Here is a 10,718-nt window from a genome sequence, read left to right on the forward strand (position 1 = left end):
TTAAACACACAATAACTATACATTTAGATTACAAAAGAGATTAACAAAAACATAACGATCCGAGCAACCGATCATGTCTTCAATGTTCTCCGGCAATGAAACAATACCTTTCTTTGGATTTCTTGAAGCGTCTTTGTCCGTCTTGCTACTCTAGCAGCGCTACCGGCCACCGCTGCAGAAAACGAAACAGGTGCCAGAACCATTAGAAAATTTTTATTTAAACTAACTTTGTTAAAACAATATACCCAAAGCCACCTAATAACAGACCAACTTCAAAATATGAATAATAGGATAAAACAATTGAAATCCAATTCAATTCCAACCCTTTGTTTCCACACCAAACAACCAAGTTCAAAAGGTAAAAAAATGTTAATGAAATCAAAACACTAAAAAGATATCAATTGATTTTTCAGACCAAATTTATGAATTTTAATTTGGAATAAAAAACATCCACCCCCTTCGTTGATCCCAATATAAAGCCCAGATTCAACGACTGCATCATTCGATAACATCATCATAATGTACAACAATCAGATGAAGCAGAGAACAAAAGAACAGAGACGAAGGTCGCCGTCCTATGCCGCTGCCAGACACGGCCGCAAAGCCTGTGGTAACACCACAGGCATCCGTCTTTTACGATTATAAATTTGTGAGTCTCACACTCCGTCGCGACCATAGATGGCCAGAAGGACCGCCGGCAACAACATTGATTAAGAACCGACAAAGGTCGCCGTACGATGGCGTTGTAATAGACGACCTGAAAGCCGCCAACAACGGCACAGCCATCGACCTTTTATGTTTCTTACCATCCATATAGAAATCCGCCGCCGCATTCACAGCCGGAAGGGCTGCAGCAACGACGGTGATAAAAACCCCTCTACCCGCCGGCGATTACAGCGCCAACGATTACACACACGTTTGGAAGATGAACAATAACACAATGTAAAAAAAATCAAACTCATCCGACACACCACTTCGACTTACCCGCACTCGGTTTCCGCTTGCACTCGAGTAACAATAACACTCGGATTGTAACAAATTCTCTAAAGATTTACCCGGCTCTATCCACTTATTTACAGGTTTGCCACTCATCGCCGATTTCGTCTTCACTGCCGCCATCTCTGCCGCAATTTCTCTCGTCGCGTACGTAGCAAACGAAGCTTTCTTCTTATCAGCGTAATCCTTGAACGTATTGTTCACGCCATAGCCTTTAAATCCAAATTTCTGATTGCTAACCATTCCGCCGGCGTAGCAGGAAAACGTAACCAGATCTGGAGCTTTAGTGGTTTGTTTTTTCATCTTTTAATCCATGAATTGATCACTAGAACAGTAGATGGAATATGAATGTTTATCAGTGATGTTGGATGATTAAGTTGATCGGTGACCCGATTTTATGTTAGCCAGAGACGATGAACTGGTGGTTTTTTATGATGGCTTTTTAGGGTGATGATATTAGACGGATGGTGGCTGGTCTTAGAATTACTTAAAAGAATTAGGGATTATTGAGACGGAAGATAAATTAATTCCTAAAATAACAAAGAAACATATGGATGAATTTACCCCTATGTAATCCAATGGTCAAGATTATTTCCTATACTTTTTTAAGAAATGTTAACTTCTTATTCTAATCGTGCTATATATATATATAGGGGATATTTCAAATGAGAACCCTTTTGAGTTTTAAAAACTCGAAAGAACTCAACGTAACGATTTTTTTTTTGAAATTTTTTTTACACATGCGTAATATATGTAGGTTACATATAGGTAAAAAAATTACATAATTTTTTACGCACCGAGTCGACTTTTTACACATGTGTAACAGAAGTAAAATTTTGTGTAATCACTTACATATTTATTCACTCTCCTACTTTGACTTTTTGGTCAGATTTAATCTCAACCACATATTTCAATCCATTTAATTAAATGTGTGGCCAAATAATTGAGTTCTTAAGTTCTTAAAACTCAACATGGTTCTCAAAATATCTCTCCCCTATATATATATATATATATGGTAAGGGTCATATGAGAACCATTGGCAAATTAAAACTTTGAGAACCATTTTGGACCATTAAAAAAACCTCTAAAAAATATTTAAAAAATTATAAAACAAAAAAAGCAAAAATTTTAAATTAAAAAAAAAACAAAATTCGTATATTTCATTCCGGTTTCATTAAAAAAAACCGAATTTTTTTTTTCTTTTTAATTCGTATTATACCTATACACATATGTATACTTTCATTTAATCTCTAGTTACGTAATGTACACATATGTACATTATCATTTACCTTAAATTATACATATGTGTATAGGAAAAAAACATGTGTGTACATATTATACATATATGTATAATAAAAAAACTGATTTTTTTTCCTTTTTAATTCGTATTATACATATACACATATGTATACTTTCATTTAATCTCTAGTTACGTAATGTACATATATGTACATTATCATTTACCTTAAATTATACATATGTGTATAGGAAAAAAAACATGTATATACATATATGTACATATTATACATATATGTATAATTTAACTAAACCGAGAACTTTTTTTACGGTTTTTTTTAAAAACCGGGATGATAAATAAGAACTTTGGTTTTTTTACTTTTTTTATTTTTGTGTTTTTTTTTGTTTTATGATTTTTTTATTTTTGGGTTTTTTTGTGGTCCAAAATGGTTCTCATAGTTGTTAATTCTCAAAAAGTTCTCACATAATCCTGATCCTGATCCTATATATATATTTCTTAACTAGTTGTTTTCTTTTTTTCTAACGTTCTAATTTTGATGATTTTTTTATATCTTAATTTACATAAAACTTTATTCACTTTTATATATAAACTAGCGTTTTACCCGGCGCGTTGCGTTGGGGCAAGTTGTTAAACCTGGGTGGTGGTAAAACCCAAGCATTATCGGTTTCAAGCATTGATGTGCTAAGTTGACGCAACTTCGCTCAGTTTCGGTTACCTACTATATTGTACCAAAACTAAAACCAAAAATTAAACAAACAAATTATAAAAACTAAGGTAGACCAATGAGGAAACGTCGATTGGTAAAACTCAACCATTTGTAAAACCCGACCGTTGTCGATCATGGGTGTTGAGACGGTGAGTCTACGCAAATTCGATCAGTGTCCGTCCCGTTCGTTACGATACCGAAAATAAAAACAAAAACAATTCAAAATCTGCATTCGGTCGGTTTTGTCATGTTTGTTATGATATTTAAACTAAAACAAAACAAAGCACACTGAGTCTACGAGAATTCGTTCGGTTTCCGTCACTTTCGTTACAGTACTGGAACTAAAACAAAAAAAATGTCTTGCACCAATAAGGTGCCGCAAAGTGGCCCAACGGGATACTTGCGATACCAAGTCTCTTATTTATATTAACATATTTAAACAAAAAATACAAATTAAACAATTTAAAAAAAAAACTAAAAGAAAAAAAAATCTATTCAAATGAAGAATTCTCCACTTAAAAAAAAGGGATCAACAATCAAAACCTATTCAAAGAAATAATTTCTACACGTAAAAAAAATAAAGGGATCAAGAAATTTTGCCTTATGAGAATTGAATTTGCGTTCAAAGTTTCTTCTAACTTTTCAAGCATCAGCAAAATTAGCAATAACCAATTCACCAAGGTATCACAATTGTTCATGATAAAAATGATTTACATAAATACAAAACAAAACTAATAAAATATTCAAAATAATCATTTGTGGCACCGAAATTGTTAATTATATATAGTTAAGTGCAAAATCATCTCTATGGTGGAAGGCGTTTTGTAGAAATCGACTCCGTGGTGGCAAAAGCGCAAATATCGCCTCAGTGATGGACATTTTTTTGCAACCGACTTTTCCGTTTGGTCAAACGTTTCGTCGACTGTTAAAATAAAGGGAAAATTTGTCTTTTCATGCATAAACTAATACAACAACAACAACAACAACAACGAAAACAACCCTCTTCAATTTACCATCAACACACAAACTCTCATTTCTCTTCCTCACACGGTCACACCACTAGATTACTCATCTTACTCTTCGCCGGAAGTACGTATGTTCACCAGAAGCATGTAGGTTTGCTGGATTATCATTCATTCTTTTGTCTTTCTCTCCTCAAGAACACCCACCAGTTCACCTTCTCCTAACATAATTCTCTCAAATCACCACCAAATCTAACCAATTCTATATGGCTATTGAGTAATTTTTCGAGAGGAACAAAACCCATGCGCGGCTTTCTTCCAGTTTGCAACAGTTCGTGAATATTCGAAACCTAGGGTTTGAACTAATTTGGGGTTTTTCAAAGTTGGAGTTTGGGATCAATTCCATACTACTTTTTCATCATCGAAACACTCAAGAAATCACTGAATATAAAGGGAAACTCCACTAGATTCTTTCAACCTCAGTTAACCACCTCTGCCGCCCGCCACCGCCACCTGCAACTAGGGGTGTGTTTTTTTAACCGTACCCGAATAACAAACCCGAATCGAAGCGACCTGAGACCCAAACAACCCAATCCGAATTCACCTGAACCGATTAAACTCCTAACCCGAACCCGAAATAAAATATTCGGGTCGGTATTTGGGTTGAAATACCCAGATTTAGGTTGACCTGAATAACCCAAAGTATAATACATCGATGCATGTATCCCTAATTTTATAGGGTAGTTTAGCGGTGAAGTAGCACAGTGACCTTATTTATTCTTGTTCGGTTGTTCTCAAGACTCCAATTAATATTGGATCTATCACATCCCAATGTATTAATAACCATAAAGCTTGTTGAGAATGTATCTTCAATTTTCAAAAACTTAAATAGTATAGTATTTAAACCAAAATTTGTTGAACATGTTTCTTCAATCTACACAGGTATTAATCCACATGCTACAACGTTCCTTCATCCCGTCTAATGCATTCTTGTATGATAAATTTCATATTTTGCTAAATAATATATGCTATTGTTGAATATGGCTTTATATTATGGTTTTATAACGGCTCGGAATATGGTTTTTTAATTTATGATATTGTTAAAGGTGGAATTTTTTTTAATTGGTTAAACCCGAAACCCAACCCGAATTTACCCGAACCGTATAACCCGAAACCCAAACAAACCGAACTTAATTGGGTCGGTTCTTGGGTCAGTTTGTTTTGAGCTCAAACCCGAACAACTCGAACCCAAACAACCCGAATAAATAACCCAAAGAACACCCCTACCTGCAATCTCTGCCACTGCCACCGCCGACACCACTTCTTCTGTCACAGCCTGACCAAAGGCGGCGGAACATGCCGGGGCACGACGGATTGCACATGAACACAATGACACTATTAAAGTGAAATATTTAATCAACTCATTCATTTCATTCAACATTAAAATACAACACATCTTGTTAATACAAATAAAACAAAGTACAAGGAAATAAATTGTTCATTTAACTAATAACTTAAACGGTCTAAAATAAAATAACGTCTTCCAAGCTTCAATCAGCCAACTATTAAATCTGCAACATTTTATATAAAGTATATTTTGTCAACACGAATGTTGGTAAGCAATTTCATGATTTTTATATATATAATATGAGACAAAATCCACAACTCAAATGCGAAACCGTAAATAATACAACAATTGAGGTGTATATATCATAAATAAATGAGGCTCCTTTCTAATAGGTAAAACTACCAAATTACAAAGAGGAGCGTATGGTCATACTTATTGAGGACGAGGATGAGGCCAACCAACAAAAGCAATAAACATTTAGCAGGTAATCATATGAGGCATATAACACACAATCGAACAATTATTCTAAGTAACACATAAACTAGAGTTTGCAGTTTGAGGATTAAAGTCTTAAATCATTTTTGTTTGAGTAATTATGCAAGCTATCCCTAAAATATAAAAGAGAAAAAACGGGATGAAATTACTTACTTGGACAAAGTGACATTGATGAAGAAATACCTAGAATAAAAACTTCAAGAAAGCTAGCAAGTGACAATACCTTGTCAACATTTCACTAACAGTTTCATTTGACATGATATTGAAGTTCTTGTATTGAAACTTCAACATTGATTTTTTACTTTCTTGAGTATTTCCAAAACTCCTAACTTTTAATGTTACATAAAGTGAAGCTGAAATCTTGATATGGCTAAACTGATGAAAATGTTTTCTAGTAAAGCCATGGTCAATGTTGAATAAGTTATCACTTTCAGATCATATTTCCTCTTTTCAGCCGGAGACAGTCGGTCATTGTGCTTATCTACTTGGCCAATACCATCAACAGCTAGACGTGGTCTCTCATAGGGAGTATCCAACAAGGTTAAACAATCTGGATCAACAACACCGAGATGAGATCTAAACATTTGGCTCCACCATTGAAAATCATCAAGGTTATTCAATTTTGGGGTTTTAGCATGCGACCCGATCTCGTTATCATAATTGAGCATCGTTCGCAGAAAGGCATTCTGAGAAGCAAGAGATAATAATTCATCTTTGAGAATTTTATGGGTTTAAACTGTTAAGAATGAAAGTGTGAGGGTTAAAATTGATATTTCTGGAAATATGATTAACGAATGAGTGGAACTTGGTAGCGAATGAACAATGCACGAATGTATCAGGTGGGTGTGTGTATATATATATATTGTGTAATGGGTAGATAATGTGGTGAAAATCAAAATGGGTAAATATATTTATAGGGTTGGAGATTAAATTAAAGATTTTTAAAGATTTGTAAAGATATTATGTGAAAGATAACATGACCATTGAAAGCGCACTTAGCACTAAAGATAATAATCTTAAAACAATCATACACTAGTGTCACTTTTGTAATTTTTATTTGTTCAATTGACCATATCATATATACTTATTTATTAAAATACCAACAAATAAAATCTATCTGCCTATATACTAACAAAAAAAAACTCCTAGTGATGATTTGTCAATCCCATAAACATTTACTTTTGGGCAAATTTTCTCACTCATTTATCTAAGATCATGGGGTATATTTTAACACTCAACATAAATTAAGATGATATGACATTTTGAATATGCATTAAACCATTCCGTACTAGTGTTAAATTTGTTAAAAAGACACATGGATTATGCTTTTAACGGATAAAAGGAACAGTATGCATTAATTATGTATTGATTTGTTATTAATTATGGATTAAATTATTTCTTTTGGGTGAAATGGAGTGAAAGATAGAAAAATAAATGATGAGGTGATTATGTGAAGTTTAACGCTGTGTTCCCGAGTCTCATTTAACGAGGGGAGGGGAAGGAAAGGGAATTATAACAGGAAAGAAAGCTAGGGGAAGGAAAATGTTTGATTTTATTTTGTCTTCCTGAGTTTAATAAAAAGGAAAGGAAAAGAAAGGAAATTAAACATTTTTAAACATTATTATTAAACACAAGTATTTTCTTTTCTAATCTTTCCAATTTGGGAGGATGATAATATGCTCACATTTTCCAACATTTTCCATCCTTTCCCTTCCCCTCCCATTCTTAAAAAATATCAGGAACATGATTTTTTCATATTTTCCTCTTTTTTCCTTCCTCTCCCCCTATTAAATGAGACTCGGGAACACAGCGGCTAGAGTATAAATATGTGAAGAGGAATCTAAGGAGAATTACCTTTCTTAACCCATACCCGACCTTCCTTCTCTTCCTGTTTATTAGCTAAAAAAACCCAAATCATCCGTTGGTACCACAAACCACCATCGATCTGAAAGGTATCGATTTAGATTTTAGAACGTCGATCCAAAGCCATGTCTTTTTTCCTTTCAATTAATTTGTTTTCGTGAAATTGGTGGAGTACGAATTACAAGCACGTGGTTTGTTTTGATTGAACCGGAGAGTTTGCATATGCGAATAATAGTGGAAAGATTGATGCTACTATACGGCCACTGGATAAATTTGTGTTGGTTTGATGAAATTTGTTAGATAGGGCTATAACTAAACCAAACCAAACCAAACCGAATAAGCCAACAGTTCACGGACACCTAACCAAATGAATTTTACGTTTTATTTCATTTGGCTAAACCGAGAATGATCGATGTCAACAGTTTAGTCCGACTTTCAAGTTAGTTTTCATGTTTGTTTTAACATTCATGAATTTGGTTTGTTCTTGATTAAATTTTAGTTACTGAAGTGACATAGTTCTGTTTTTGTGTAGCCTAAAGCGACTAAATAGAAAAGGTTTGAAAGGTCCAAATTGATTCAAGAATGTGACAGTTAATTTTGTCATACTATGAAAAATATACTATGAAAAATAAGTAATTAAAATTGAGGAAGTAATTAAAATATTCAATCAAAACGGGTTGCTTTAAATCGTAGTATACTTTAAGTTAAAATGCAAATTCATTATTTATACACCCCTTTGTTTCTATGTTAATGTAAACGAACGTGTCTGGTCAGGTTCATAAAGTTTAAAACAAGTTCTTGTAATGGATTTTTTTGATTAATAATATCATTAGAATTTCTTGTTCTTTTGTAGCTTTAAGTCAACAATCAATCTTGCAAAATAGAAATTACATACTTGCACATCATACGTGAACAATTTCATTAAAAAATTTTGGGGTGTTTTTTCGTTTTAAAACTTTGGTCACTTGCTCGGCTAAACTTCCGTCACCAATAATAAATATTTATTACACATGATATTAGCTTTTGTAAATTTGTTAATTATGAACCTTGGAGTCTATATGATAGACCGTTAGCAAATATCGCACAGGCAGCCATTACAAACTTTAAACAGTTATTTCATTTAAGTGCAAAAAAGAAAAAAACTAACATTTATTTCATTAAACTGCAAAAAATTTTAGACCTGTTATTTTTGTACCATATATTTCATTTATAACTACCTTTAATTTTGGTTTATTTCAAAAAAAATCTTAATTTATTTTCTTTTATAGTTTACCATTAATTTGTTTTATTTCAAAAAAAATGATGATGATTATAAAAACTTTTATCATTGATAAACCTCATGTAATATAAGGGTTTAATAATGTTAACTAAATTCAATAACTAAAAAACTAGCAACTAATTAAAGAAACATAAAACTAAAAGTTAAAATTGCAATCTGGTATGGTAAAAAGAGCCAATATCTCCTCCGTCCATTAAAAGTCTCAAAATACCAATTAACCATAACCACCGATTAACCTAACCATTTACTAACCAGTCATAGCATCCAGTTTTCTTAAAATTAACATAAAAAGCTTCCTAAAAACATAAACCAACAGCAGATGCAAATCCAACGTTCCCTAGGCCTCCACGTCAGCAGCCTTTTTAGCAGGAGTGCAGATGGCCCAAAGAACACCGTACGGGTCTTTCACCTTACCAACGCGCCCACCACAGCACGTGCCTTCACCATCGTTAACCTCACCATCGGCAGCCGCACCAGCTTTAACTGCTGCGTCGATAGCAGCTTCAATGTCCTCGGTCTCCAGGCAGAACGCCTGTCCGGACCCCACCACTTTTTCACTGTACCAAGAAACAGTTCAATATTTGGCTAACAAAGCTACAGCATAATTATTAACATGTTAAATTATGAGTAAATAAATACACCAAAAACTACATGTCAGAGTGGAACATAACCGCTGAAACAATTGAATATTCACAAACACCGATATTTAAATAAGTAGACGCAAACAAATAAAACTAGCAAAAACAAAAGCACAAGATATATAAAATATACAAGGATCATAATAAAAAACTACAAAAATTACGGATCAGAACGAATATAATCGCAGATCTTTGTTTTATACAAACAGACATTTGTTTGTATAAAACTGTATAACTCGTAAGCATCATGTGCGATAAATAATAAGTAAACAAAGTAAGTAATAAATCATAATAAAACACAAAATTACACCCTACACAAACAGATAAGTGTAGTTAAAGGTTGCCAAAACAACCAAAGAATCGATACTAAACGATCGCGCACATAAAAATGTTACAAAATAATAAAATACTAGAAAAATTACGGATCAGAATGAATATAACCGCAGGTAAACAAACAAGCAGCTATCCAACCACTAAAAATCAATATAACCGTAAGCAATGTGTGTGGATGGATATATAAAGTTAATTTATAAACGCAAATATATACGCAAATCAAACAGATCACTGTACGAACAGTTCTCTAAAGAGCACCAACAGCGAAAACAAACAGAAAATGGTTATATTACACAGATCTAACATAATGCACAGCGTAATATCCATAAACAGTGTATAGTAATCATTTAATAGCACTTACGAAGCGGTTGAAACGAGAAAGCTCGCCGAAGCGAGCTTAATCTCAGCCGAAATCACAACCGGAAGCTCCTGATCCGCCTTCCGCTTCGGATGACTCACTCGGTTCACCTCCTCAGCACCAAACGCCGCCTTGTAAAACGCCACCGCATCGCTCACCTTCGCCGACTCCACGAACACCTGCGGCTTCACCGCCGTGAACGTCACCTTCTTCTCCACCGCCGCACAGTTAGTCTCGCCGCCGGCCACAACTCCGTCGCTCACTTCCGTCGCCATTTGTTGAGAGCAGATGCAAACCCTAAGAGAGAGAAGAAATGGTTAAAAGTGATTTTGAAGAACGGGTTTTATAGAAGCGGAACCGTTTGGGTTTGAATTGGACTTTGTTTTCGGGTGTAATTACGATTTGTGCCACACGCGAGAGAGGATATTGGAGGGGTGAAATGGGGATTTCGGAATGGTGTTGGAGGTAATTACGACGTGTGC

General features: G+C 34.2%; 1 pseudogene; it reads right to left on the reverse strand.

The window, feature by feature from the left end:
* Positions 1-9,244: 9,244 nt before the first annotated feature.
* On the reverse strand, positions 9,245-10,511 carry LOC143606026 (uncharacterized protein At5g48480 pseudogene; annotated as a pseudogene).
* Between the last annotated feature and the right edge of the window lie 207 nt (positions 10,512-10,718).

Source organism: Bidens hawaiensis, unplaced genomic scaffold (assembly GCF_021521415.1).
Source record: "Bidens hawaiensis isolate Kalapana, Puna unplaced genomic scaffold, B.hawaiensis_p1.1 tig00072572_1, whole genome shotgun sequence".
Taxonomy (NCBI): Eukaryota; Viridiplantae; Streptophyta; class Magnoliopsida; order Asterales; family Asteraceae; genus Bidens; species Bidens hawaiensis.